This window comes from Dipodomys spectabilis, unplaced genomic scaffold (assembly GCF_019054845.1).
Source record: "Dipodomys spectabilis isolate Male_0828 unplaced genomic scaffold, ASM1905484v1 ptg000658l, whole genome shotgun sequence".
NCBI lineage: Eukaryota > Metazoa > Chordata > Mammalia > Rodentia > Heteromyidae > Dipodomys > Dipodomys spectabilis.
This window is the reverse complement of record NW_024871335.1, coordinates 495,905-509,793: the sequence shown is the minus strand read 5'-3', so window position 1 is coordinate 509,793 and position 13,889 is coordinate 495,905. Positions and strand designations below refer to the sequence as shown.

The window sequence follows — 13,889 nt, the reverse complement described above, 5'->3', positions numbered from 1 at the left end:
TGTGGCTTCATGGTACGGTGATTGCCTAGCATGCATGAAACCCTGGGTTCAATTCCCCAGTACCACATAAACAGAAAAACACTGGAAGTGGTGCTGTGCCTCAAGTGGTAGAGTGCTAGCCTTGAGGGGAAAAAAAAGCTCAGGAATAATGCCCTAGCCCTGAGTTTAAGCCCCTGGACTGGCAATAAAACAAAAGTATTCAAATATTTTTTCATTCATGTGACTGTTTCTAATATATTTATAAGATGATTTCTTTGTTGCTTTGTATGTCCCCCCGACAGGATATAACCTCTGCTTTCACTGTATTTAATGTTAGTATAATTTGTGGAGGGGAATGGAAAAAAACAAATCATTTAAATAGGGATACAGGTGGACCCATTGCAAAAACGAGAAATACAAGTCGTTATGTTCAAAAACGAACTTTACAATTTTGGCGGGGTGGTGGCGGTGTAGATGGGGGGGATGTTAAGGGATAGGAAGGGGAAACAAAGGAGGAGGCAACAATACTTGTTAAGAAATGTACTCATTATCTTGCCCATGTAATTTTAACTCCTCTGTACAGTATTTTCACAATTAAAAAAACCATTTAGTTAGTAAATGTAAAATAAAGAAACCATACTTTGAATATATAATTGCTCCTTCCATACTGACACCTGACAATAGTCCCTTATTCATGTACTTTACTTATAATAATATACTCTGTTGAAAAAAAAAAGTTTTGGTCATTAGGTCAAAGCAACTAATGCCAGGAATGTGTTTAGATGTCAGGTGAAGATTAATTCTGGAAATTCAAAGATTCCAGGATTTTGTGTGGTTACTGCTAATCACAGAGAGAAGGATAGTCTAAGTGACATTTGGAAATCTTTTTGGTCAATCATGGTACCACTTTTGACAGAATAGAAGGAATAACTCGATGGAAGGAATAAATGATAGTAACTACGGTGTACCAGAAACTGTTCTAGAGAACCATTTTTTTTTATTGAAGAACTAGTTATCAACTAAGCTTATTCCTCGTTGCCTTTAGCATTCTAAATCTCTTAGGCTAGTTCTTAATATCTGTGTAATAAATGTATCTCCTTCTATGCTGTTCTTTCCTACTCAATCTCCTTGGCTTTCTAAAAATCTCAGTCTTTCTATTTTTCTCTATGAACATTTCCTGATACTAAATACACCTATACAGATGGCAGTGGATGCTAATGTAAGGGTCCCATGAGTCATTAATGTAACAACATGGAAAAGGAAGACATATTTATTGCTACCTCAATTTTTCTGAAAAGCTGACATGTCATCATTTGGTTCAAATTTCCATGCTTTGTCTACATAGTGTCATTCAGTGCACATAAAGACATATATGAGCCAGGTGCTGATGGTTCACGCCTGTAATCCTAGCTACTCAGGAGGCTGAGACCAGAGGATTGTGGTTCAAAACCAGCCTGGTCAGGAAAGTCTATGAGACCCTTATCTTCAATTAACAACCACAATCCCAGAAGTGGTGCTGGACCTAAAGTTGTAGAGTGCTCAACTTGAGTTGAAGAGCTGAGGAACAGTGCCCAGGATCAGAGTTCAATCTCCACGACCAACAAAAAAAGTGAAATGTGACTTTAAGCTTCCACAAAAGGAATGACAACTTCAATAATCTTCCCATGCAGAAAAAATAATTCCAAAATGATTCAGTGTACCTACATTTGCTGAATTATTTAAGTTATGGCTTTTTTGATGAACATATTCTCTTCTTTTAAAAATTGTCAAATATTAGCTTTACAATAAATTTCATCTAATATTTCTCATTTCAAAAGAGTAGTCTTTACAGTTGATATCACATAGCTTTCTTACTCTCTTAGTTCAAAGTCAACCCAGGCAGAAGAGTCTGTCAAACTCTTATCTCTAATTAAACACCCGAAATCCAGAAGTGGAGTTTTGGCTCAACAGTAGAGTATTGGCTTTGGAGGCAGGTGGGCAGAAAAGGCAACTGTTCAACTGGACAGGGTCCAGCCTCTGGGTTCAAGCCCCACAACCAGCACAAACTAAACAAACAAGCAAACAAAAGCAACACAGATATTTCTTTGGGACCCTCCTTAAAAGAGTACTCCTTTAAGAGAAGAGGCTCCTTTTGCTGATCATACTCACTGGATCCTGCTTTTTGGAATCCTTATAGCTAAGGAGAACTCAGGACCAGACTAAGGAATTGATAACTGACTCCTGCAACAAGAGGATCATCTCAATAGTGAAATATCCACACATAAGGCACTTTAAAACTTCTATGTCTTTGTTTCTTTGCACTAGAACACTTTTAAAGCAATGCTAGTTCTTTTTGTTCTATGCTGGCATTCAAATAACACATTATTTCTTTTTGTAATAATCAACTAAAGTTTACAGAAAAGTTTTATATGAGTAAAGAACACACTCGAAAAAGTCAGGGACAGAGTTTCCTTCAAGCCTTGGGATTGTTTTCTTGTACAGTAAAAAGGAAAACACATATTAACTTGAACTTTGTCATTCCTCTATGTTCCATTCCTCTCCTGGGATCAGTTTCCACATCCAGTAACCGTTACTTCCAGTAACAACAAATGGTGCTGCTTGAGGTATAATGAACAGGATTCATTGTAGGGTACAATTGGATTCAACGTACTTGTAAATAAATGTAACATACACCATCAGCAGAAGCAGGGACAAGAACCACATGATCATTTATATGGATGTAGAAATAGCTTTTAATAAGCTCCAATACCTCTTTATGATTAAAAGGTCTGAGAAGCTAGGAATGCATGCAACTTTCCTCAATATAATACAGAGTATGCGTATGACAAAGCATGTACCTAACAGTGGACACATGAAGACATTAAAATCTGGAATGAAGTCTAGACTAAAACTCTTCTACACAGCTCTTTAAAAACCACTTGACCCACAACTATTTTAGTCTAGACTAAAACTCTTCTACACAGCTCTTCAAAAACCACTTGACCCACAACTATTTTTCTATTTTTCTAATAAAACAATTGCTAATACCAGAAAAGTCTTATTAATTTTGCCTGCATCTGTTGCTTAAAGTTTTGTGATAAGCTGGGCTTCTCAATGAACTCTAAAGCAGAAATATTTGTCTTGGAGTCTGTGGATGCTTTAAACCTGTGGTTTAATTCACAATGTTACATTAAATGATTTAATGGTTTTGTATCATTTCAAACATTTGTGGTGTAATGAATGATCTTTGTTAAACATGTATTCTGTAAAGTGCCATAGTCTTTTTATGTGTAGTGTATTTAAATATATATATTATATAAAATACATACACAGATTTGTGTGAAAGATGTGCAATAACAAAGGTGTATGTATGTATATATTGGTTGTTTTTTTTTGTGTTTTTTTTTTTGGAAACTGGACAGGAGTCGAAATGGGGTGTTTCTGTTTTGGCAGAGGAGAATCACACATTTTTTACCTGCATGGCCTAATCATTAGCGTTAAACAATTTTAATGCTACACAAATCTTATGTGAAGAAATGACTGGTATGAACTCATTTTCTCTTAGGTCTAAAATAAAATAATCACTCTATGTGAGTGAAGCCAGACCCAGTTAATGCTAGTCTTTCATGTGAAATGTGAAGCTCCCATGTTGCCTTTTTCTGTTGGTGTGATAACTAGTAATTAGTACATTCTCACTAAGGAGCTATTTCTTAACATAGACCATGTTAATGCTATACCACTGTTTAAAGGGCTAATCTCACACCTTCTTAGCCCTGAGTATGGCTTAGAATGGAGTTCTCTGTGCAATAACTTTTGGCCACTGGAAATCCCTAGCCTCCAGTTGTGTTTGGGTACCAATGAATCAATTGGCCCCAAGAGTTGAAGGGATGACTGGGATTTCAACTGAGACTGTGGTGAAACTCCTCCCAAGGCTGAGGGGGTCAAGAGGCACTTTGGAGGAACTTGGCACCATTTGAAATTGAGTAGCCACTTGAGCCAAATATAAAGTTGTATTTACAGGTGACAGACTCAATTTGAGCCTTCAAATTTGTGGTTATTCTATTGTAAAGTAATATGTTGTTTGTCTAGCATTTATTAGATTTTTATGCATATGTATTTTCACAATGTGCCCCTCAGTTTGAATTAAACCAGATTTTGAAAACTCAAAAAATAATAAAATAAAAGCTGGACTGAGACAAGGATGTCCACTCTCTATACTACTCTTCCATATAGTAGTGGACATTCTAGCAAGAGCAATAGGCAAGAGAAAAACATAAAGGGGATACAAATAGGGAAGAAGTAAAATGATCCCTTTGTACAGATGAAATGATCCTGTATTTAAAGACCCTATACCTTCCTTCCTCAAGTTAGTAAAGGTGTTGCTAACCTTTAGCAATGTAGCAAGGGTATTAAACCCACAAGAATCAGTAGTCTTTCTGTGTTACCAACAATGGGAACATCCAGGTTGAAATCCAAAAAACAAGCCTCAAAATCAAATCAAATCTAAACAAAACAAAAACAACAAAACTAGGAATTAATTTAACCAAAAATGTGAAGGACCTTTACTGTGAAAATTTTAAAAATATAAAAAGGGAAATTGAAGGAGATTCAAGGAAATGCAAAATCTTTCAATGCTTTCACAAATAACATTGTGAAAACTGCACTACTGCCTCAAACAATTGACAATGCACTACCCATCAAAATCCCAACAATATTCTTCAATGCAATAGAGAAAGCAATCCAAATTTAATATGAAATTACAGAATTACAGATGAAAAAGTAGGCTTAGAAATGAACTCATGGGCCTATAGTCATCTTACACACACACACACACACACACACACACACACACACACACACACACAAAATGGAATTCTATTCACCCATTAGAAGGGATGACTTTTCACCAGTCTTAAGGAAAATGAAAGGCTTGGGAAAATTATACTAAGAGAAAGGAATGCCGACTCAGAAAAATACAGGTTTCATGGATTCATTCATTTATGGTAGCTAGAAGGTGCCTACAAATCTACAAGACAGATTCTACCTCTTCCCAGTTAGAATGGCCATTATCAAGAAAACTAATAGTAGCAAATGCTGCTGTGGGTGTAGCCAATTGGGAACCTCCCTGGGCTGGCTTTGAACCATGATCCTCAGATCTCAGCCTCCTGAGTAGTTGGGATTACAGGCGTGAGCCACCAGCACCTGGCTCCAATTGGGAACTCTATTACACTGTTGGTGGGAAGTTAAACTTGTTCAACCCCTCTGGAATGCAGTATGGAGTTTCCTCAAAAGACTAAACATAGATCTCTCTTATAACCCTGTAATTCCCCTCACGGGCAGTAATCCAATAAATAAACAAGCTCACATACAAGCATAAACATGTTCAGGGCCCAGGCCAAGAGTTCAAGGACTGGAAAAAAATGTTACCACTGCTGGTATTTGATCCCGAAAATATGTACTTTTTGACATAAGATAACAAATCATTCTATTTGCAGTAGCTAGGACAGGATTTAAATGTTGTGGGTGATAAAATGGCTTCTTAGTTGAATGTTAGGAAAAGATGTAGGCAGTCCAACAAAAGGGAGATTTTTTTTTTGGTGTTGGTCGAGGGGCTTGAAGTCTGGGCTCTTCAACTCAAGGTCAGTGCTCTTCATCTTGAGCCACGGTACCACTCCTGCTTTTCTGGTGTTTAAATGGAGATAAGAGGCTCAGGGGCTTTCCTGCCAGGCCGGCTTTGAAAAGCAGTCCTCAGTTCTCAGCTTCCTGAGTAGCTAGGATTACAGCTGTGAGCCTCTGGCACCAGGCTAAAAATGGGAGATTTTTATAAAAGAAAATCCACCTCTTCATCTATGTCTAAAGCTCAGATATCACTATTAGAACACATCACCCTCAACTCATTTCATCAGACATTTGTAAATTTTCTCTTTTCCTTCATGTGGGAATACTGCAGTAAATATCAACTCAGCTGTGGGACTGGATCAATTGTTTGGTAATTGCTAGCACCTAAATCAGAAACTGTTACATCAAAACAAATGAAACCCTCATTAGGAATGTTTTTTTCTCTTTTTATTACAAATCTGTGCTTGATTCCTTCCTAATGTGATATTGGACCTCGTAAGAGAGTGATGACATTTTCTTTCTCTTCAGCAATTGGCATTCTCCTACATGTGGTCAAATATTTAAGAATGCAAAGATTTCCATTGATAATTCATTAAGCTGACCTCTAAGAGAGTGCACTTTTCTGGAAGTTGGTCTGCCGTTTTGTTCTTATATTCACAGGCTTTCTAAGATTTATTTGCTCTACAAGGAATTGTATTTTCCAATCTTCGTGTGACCAATTTTAGTCTCTCTGATCAGTCTTTTGACCCTCTCTCTGAAGTCTCATTTCAGTCTGCCTCATAAAAATATATTCGTTATCAGCTAAATGACTCTCAGCTTCTGTATTTTGCCTGACTTCATGTAGGCTGTGATAGTTGCCCTGAGTGGCTGTGCCTAATGGAGTTTTGTTTTGTTTTGTTTTTAGAGGTCTAGGATTACTATTCAAGGTAGTAGCTTCTCTGGGCACCATTGATCCCCAGGCCTAGAGTCAATGGGTTTTTCTCCTAAAGATACAAAGAACAGCTGAATAAATTCCTGTTTTAATTGTCTCAAAATGAGGCAATCGGGCATCCTTGCAAAGCCATGGATAATCCAATGTAACCATTTACAAAAAATGGTCTATCAAGATGGCTTTTCAAAGTTGACTGTCAAAAATGTTCATTTACAAGTCACCACCATAAAACAGATCACATCCCTGGGAGCAGACTTTTGGAAGGAAGGTACACCTTCCTTCTTTCTCTTATGATAGACCAAACCATAATATTCTGCAGTTGTGGTCAGACTTGAGCACATTTTCCCTAGAATATTCTGTAGTGTAAAAAAGGAACATCTATCAAAATAAAGGTGAAAATACTTGTCCACTACACACTGATTTTTCTTTTTTATATCTGTTGTTATTTTCTTTACATCAAACATATGGATAATTTAAACTTGGGATTAGACAAGTGGCAAAATATTAATATAATAAACATTCAGTTTACATTTATATATCCAATATAATACACTTAACCCTTTATGGAAAATTAAATCCAATTGTAGAAACAATGGCAGAAATATAAAATAATCCTCAATATGTATAATCAAGTACCCATACACCATCAACTACCTACTCAGAAATTCAGTCTCTCTATAAATATTTATTTGGTAGAAAACAATAAAAATTTAATTAATGAATGTGACTTTTAAGTATCATCTGAAACACTCCTCATATATATAATTGTATATAATTTTATAGATGTTACCTAGGTAGGAATTTAACATGCATGTAGAAATCAAATTTCCACAATTTAAGCTAGATGAGAGGAGTCAAACTCTGATGTACTGTGTGGTGTGAATATTACCACAGGGCTGAACCCTTCCATCTAATACCAAGTCATGTGCAATAATTTATTATTTGATGTTAAGATGAGTGCTAAGTGTAGAACACATTTTGAATTATTACATTAATTCACAGAAATGAAACAATATTGATATGTTATTTTTTAAAATTCTAATGCTTCTCAATTGTACAATTCATGAAATATATTATTAAACTTAGTTGCACTTTCTTTTCTATAGCTACTGAAATTAAAATTATATATTAAATATTCAATATTAAGAAATCAATAATAAGTAACCTATTTTTAAAATGATATACTATTAAACTGTGATTTGAAGTGTAGTTCTTATAAGTTGTGAGGTAAAAAAACATTACTAGAATTATTAGTAATATTTTTTTAACTTACCAGCTTGTTATTTGTTTAATAATTGTGTCATTTTTTTATTCTTGCTCCATGTAATCTCTTCACCTTAATTGTTTAGTTTTCTATTTTATCTCTATTGGTTTACTGATTGTGCATTTTGTTTTCCCTATTTACTGACTGACATGAGGCTGAAAATCTGTATGCAAGTTTATTACTTCTTATGTTAAAGTCAAATTACTGCTCCCCACAGCTGTTTTATTCTTCTTTGTATAGTACAGTATTTCCCCCACTCACATCTCCTGTATTGCTGCTTGCCATCATGTATTTTGTTTTTTATTTAAATTTTATTGTCAAGTTAATGTACAGAGGGGTTATAGTTTCGTAAGTAAGATAATGAATTCATTTCTTTTATAACTTGTTATCCCTTCCCCTATTTTTCTCCCTCTTCCGTCCCAATGCCCCCTCAAGACTATTTCCAACGTATTGTCTTGTGAGTAACACTGTTGCATTATATTGTTTAAATCATTTTCTGTTTACACTTAAGACTATATAAATAAATTTAGTTAGACCTTTTACAAGACTATATGTATTTTATTTATTTTTCGTTCATGGTTCTTTCCAAAGCCCGCGTGTCTAATTTTTCTAGGTTTATTTCAGTCTCATGTAGTTCAGATTTCAAACTGAAGTATAAATGGAAAGAACCAAAAAAACAATAGAGTTCCTCTCATCTGATGATTTCTCTACAAGAATGAGGAAAGAGTTCAATCTTCTAAGGACCTTTGATTGGCTATCAAAAAGAATTCATTCCTCTAGGTCTTCCCTATTTTTGCAATTTAACTTAAATGATGTAAAACACAATATACTACTCAGAGACTTTTACATTTTCATCAGTTTTGCACATTTTCATATGTACTTTACCTCAGTCTACAACATTCCTTCATTATTCTGTCCCTGATGTTTTTATACTGCCAACACATAATAAAACCAGTTTGATTTACAGCATGGGGAGCTATCCAACTGGCTGCCTTTGAAGCAGAGCATGGTCAATAGAGAACATTCCTTCTGGTTTCTCGTTATATGTAAAGGCTTTTGTAATGCTTATTGCATTCTATTTAGTATTTTAAAAAACTGCTGGCTAGTTTCTGATCATTTGGGTAAATGCCCCAAAGTGGTATTGCTGGATCATAGAGGAGTTCTATGTGGAGTCTTTGGAGGAACCTCCATATTACTTTCCAAAGCAGTTGAACAAGTTTACACTCCCAACAATTATGCATTAAGGTTCCCTTCTGTCCACATCCCCTCCAGCCTCTGTTGTTATTAGAGTTCTTGATTATAGCCATTCTAACTGGGGTGATATGGTATCTCAATGTTGTTTTGATTTGCATTTCTTTTATGGCTAGAGAGGTTGAGCTTTTCTTCATGTGTCTATTGGCCATCCTCCTTTCCTCTTCAGAGAAGTTTCTCTTTAAGTCTTTAGCTCACTTATTTATTGGGCAGTTGTTTCTTTGAGGATTTGTTGTTGGGGGATTTAATTTTTTTGGGTTCCAGGTATATTTTAGATATGAGACCCTTGTCCGTTACCAGCACAACTATGTTTACTGCAGCATTATTTCCCATGGCTAAGATATGGAACAAACCCAGATGCTCCTCACTAGATGAAAGGATGAAGAAAATGTGATATATATATACACAATGGAATTCTATTCCTCCATCAGAAAGTATGACATTGCTCCATTTGTTAAGAAATGGAAAGACTTGGAAAAAATTATATTAAGTGAATTAAGCCAGGTCCAAAAAAACATAGGTCCCATGGTTTCCCTTATTTGCAATAACTAGTATATGTCTGAGTCAAGCAGAAAAAGGTCAGATACATTGATGTTGGGTGAAATGAACCCCAAGATAAGGATTCAATTGTTTTTTTCTTTATTGCAATTGTTTCGAACATTTATAAGATGATTTCTTTGTTGATTTGTATGTCCGTCCCCCATGGTATAACCCATGCTTTCACTGTATTTTATGTTGGTATAAGTTGTGGAGGGGAAGGGAAAAAACAAATCGTTTAAATAGGGATGCAGGTGGACTCATTGCAATAATGAGATGAAACAAGTCCTTATGTCGAAAAACGAACTGTACATCTTTGGTGGGGAGGGGGTGGGAGGGGGGGTGTGGGGGGAGATGGGAAGGGATGGAAACAGGAAGCAAAGAAGGAGGCAACAGTGCTTGATAAGAAATATATTCATTATCTTGCCCATGTAATTGTAAGCTCATTCCTAGAAGTTTATGTCAAGTATTTCACAAGTTTTATTTCTCTTAATTCTTAAGAAAACATTTGCTATAATTCTAATATTATTACCATTTTAGTGTTAGGAAATATTGTAATTAAAGGCACTAAGTGTATGACACAAAGACACACAGTGGGGAAGGAAATGAGTCAAAATTTCCAAAAGTCAGCAATAAAAAAGTAGGTAAAATCCTCTCCATTCCCTTACACTCTCAATTCAATATTCATGTTGTCCAAGATAGCAATTATTGCCCACAGTAATTGTTTTCTGTCACATTTTGTCTTCAACACGGACTGTATTGGTGACATTGGGTTATGCTCAGAGTTGAGCTCATAAATTGAGGTCTAAAGAGAGACAAATTTCTTCTGTTCCACAGTTCCAGTATACGTTTTAATAAGTACAAAAACTAGCCGGTAGCTGGTGGCTAACACCTATAATCCTGGCTACAGAGGAAGCTGAGATCTGAGGATTGCGCTTCAAAGCCAGCCCAGGCTGGAAAGTCTGTGATACTCTCATATCCAATAAACCACGAGGAAAGCAGAAGTGGCACTGTGGTTCAAGGGGTAGAGCACTGGCCTTCAGCTGAAAGGCACAGGGACAGCGCCCAAGCCCAGAGTTCAAGCCACATGACCCATAAAAAAAAAGGATTAAAACTTTTAAATACCATCACTTACTGCCTTTTAAGAATCCAAAAATGAAATAAATTCACATATAATCACTCCAAAATGCTTTAAAAGCAGGAGATGATAAACAAGCCTTTATGAAGTAAATTTTCTTCTACTTTTTAAATTATTCTGAAAGCCTTGTGATGGTTGGTCACACCTGTAATCCTGTCTACTCGGGTATGTGCTCAGGAACCTGAGATCTGTGGATAACCCTTGGAAGCCAATCAGGACAAAAAATATTCATGAAATTATTTTTTAAAAAAAATTAATGAACTAGAAAAGAGCCAAGAATGGAGATTTAGCTTATATAGTAGCTCATCAATCTAGAGAGGAATGGCCTAGGGAGAACTTGATGCACTGAATTCTAACTCTGAGAACGAAAATGAGCAGGCACGCACATACATACATACATACATACATACACACACACACACATTTATTCAAAATATCTTCATATCATTGTTTTGCATTAATTTCTTTGTTAATGATATTAAATGGGTAAAATAGGGGAAATATTCTCTTCCATCCAAGAATATTTTTATGTTTTTTTATTGTAAAAGTACTGTACATAGTGGTTACAGTTAATAAAAAAGGTAATGAGTATATTTCCTATCAAGCATTGTTACCTCCTTCTTTGTTTTCCCCCACCATCCCTTCCCTCTCACCTCCACAAGTACACTCCCCTCCTCCCACCCCGCCTAAATTGTAAAGTTCGTTTTTCACCATACTGTCTTGTGCGTCACATTGTTGCAATGGGTCATACTGTATCCTTATTTAAGCATTTTGTTTTTTCCCTTTCCATCCCCAAATTAGAAAAGTGTATATATAAGATGGAGGTGCACCAACATCAGATACAGTGAAAACAGGGGTTTAACTGTGGGGGGCGCACATATAAAAAAATCACATCATACGTTATAAATATATTAGAAACAACAGAAAGAAATAAAAAACCACTTGTATCCCTATCATGGGGTTCATTTACCTTAACATCATCTTATCTAGTCATATGCACTTGCTTTTGACCTTTTCTTTTTTTCTTTAATTGTGAAAATACCATACAGAGGAGTTACAATTACGTGGAAAAGGTAATGTGTACATTTCTTATCAAGCATTGTTGCCTCCTCCTTTTTTTCGCCTTACCATGCCTTCTTTGCTTATCCCAGACATACATTCGTTATTGCAAATAAGGGATACCATAGGACCTATGTTTCTTTTTTTATTGTGAAAATACCATACCGAGGGGTTACAATTACATGGGCGAGTTATTGAGTGCATTTCTTTTTTTTTTTTATTGTGAGAATACTGACAGAGGAGTTACAATTACATGGGCAAGATAACGAGTACATTTCTTATCAAGCATTGTTGCCTCCTCTTTGCTTCCCCTTCCCACCCCTTCCCATACTCCCCCTCTTCCCCCACCTGGTCCTCCTCCCCCCAAAGTTGTAAAGTTCATTTTTTGACATAAGGACTTGTACATCTCATTGTTGCAATGGGTCCACCTGTATCCCTGGTTAAACGAATTGTTTTTTTTTTTTTTCCTTCCCCTCCACAAATTATACCAACATCAAATGCAGTGAAAGCACGGGTTATACCTTGTGGGAGGGACATAAAAAGCAACATAGAAATCATCTTATAAATATGTTAGAGAAAAATTGCCTGAAAGAAAAAAAAAACAAAATACATTTGAATACTTGTCTTGGGGTTCATTCCCCTAACATCAACTTATCTGACCTTTCCTGCTTGACTCAGACATATACTAGTTATTGCAAATAAGGGAAACCATGGGACTTATGTGTCTTTGGGCCTGGCTTACTTCACTTAATATAATTTTTTCCAAGTCTTTCCATTTCCTAACAAATGGGACAATGTCATTCTTTCTGATGGAAGCATAGAATTCCATTTTTTATCAAGCATTGTTGCCTTCTCCTTTCTTTCCCCTTCTGATCCCTGCCCATCTCCCACTCCCCACCCCCACCAAGCCTCCCCCACCCCAGCCCCCTCACCATCTACATCCCTCCACCCCCCGGCCAAAATCATTTTTTGACATAACGACTTGTTCATCTCATTTTAATGGGTCCACCTGCATCCCTATTTAAACAATTTGTGTTTCTCTTCCCCTCCACAAATTATACCAACATCAAATGCATTGAAAACAGGGGCTTTAGCTTGCAGGAAAAACATACAAAGCAACAAAGAAATCATCTTATAAATATGTTAGAAACAATCACAAGAAAGAAAAACCATTTGAATCCTTACCTTGGGGTTCATGTTGCCTAACATCAAGTTATATGATGTTTTCTGCTTGTCTCAGACACATAGTAGTTATTGCAAATAAGGAAACCATGGGATATATGTTTCTTTTTGGGCCTGGCTTACTTCACTTCTTTGGGCCTGGCTTAATTCACTTAATATAATTTTTTCCAAGTCTTTCCATTTCCTAGCAAACTGGGTGATGCCATTCTTTCTGATGGAGGCATAGAATTGCAGTACACACACACACACACACACACACACACACACACACACACACACACACACACAAATACATACAGTTTCTTGATCCATTCATTTACTGTGGGGCATCGGGTTTGGTTATGTATCTTATCTATGGTAAATAATGCTGCAATGAACATAGTTTTGCTGGTAGATTTAGTATGGTCTTGTTTGTGATCATTTGGATGAATGTCCAAAATGGGATTGCTGGGTCTTAGAGGCACTCTATGTAGTTTTTTGAGGAACCTCCATACTACTTTCCAAAGTCTTCGAACAAGTTTAAACTCCCAACAAAAATGCATTAAGATTAACTTCTGTCCAAAGCCCATCCAGCATCTGTTCTTTTAAAAATCGGGAATGCTTCATGAACCTGCGTGTCATCCTCAGTCAGGGGCTATTGTTCTCTTTATTGTTCCAATGTTAGTGTATGTACTACTGAATTGAGCACAGAACATTTTTTATATATAAAGTGTAATTGATTTTCTTAAAGTAGACAATTCCACAAAAATTAAATTCAAAAGAATTGTGGTGAAATTTTAGAACCATGTATTTTTTACATAATAACACATTTAAGAATAAAGTCAAGATTGACATGTCAAAAACAAAATAATTCCAGACATTGGTTGTTCAACGCATGTGTTGGAGGAGGAATTCAATTATTCTGTACAAGGAACCTGTGATAATGAACACTATAGAAAGTGTTAAGGTTT

General features: G+C 36.0%; 1 non-coding gene across 1 annotated transcript; it reads right to left on the bottom strand.

Moving 5' to 3' along the window:
* Positions 1-13,525: 13,525 nt before the first annotated feature.
* On the bottom strand, positions 13,526-13,627 carry LOC122101417. The gene has a single exon (XR_006146370.1). It is a non-coding gene; the product is annotated as a U6 spliceosomal RNA (small nuclear RNA).
* Positions 13,628-13,889: the final 262 nt, after the last annotated feature.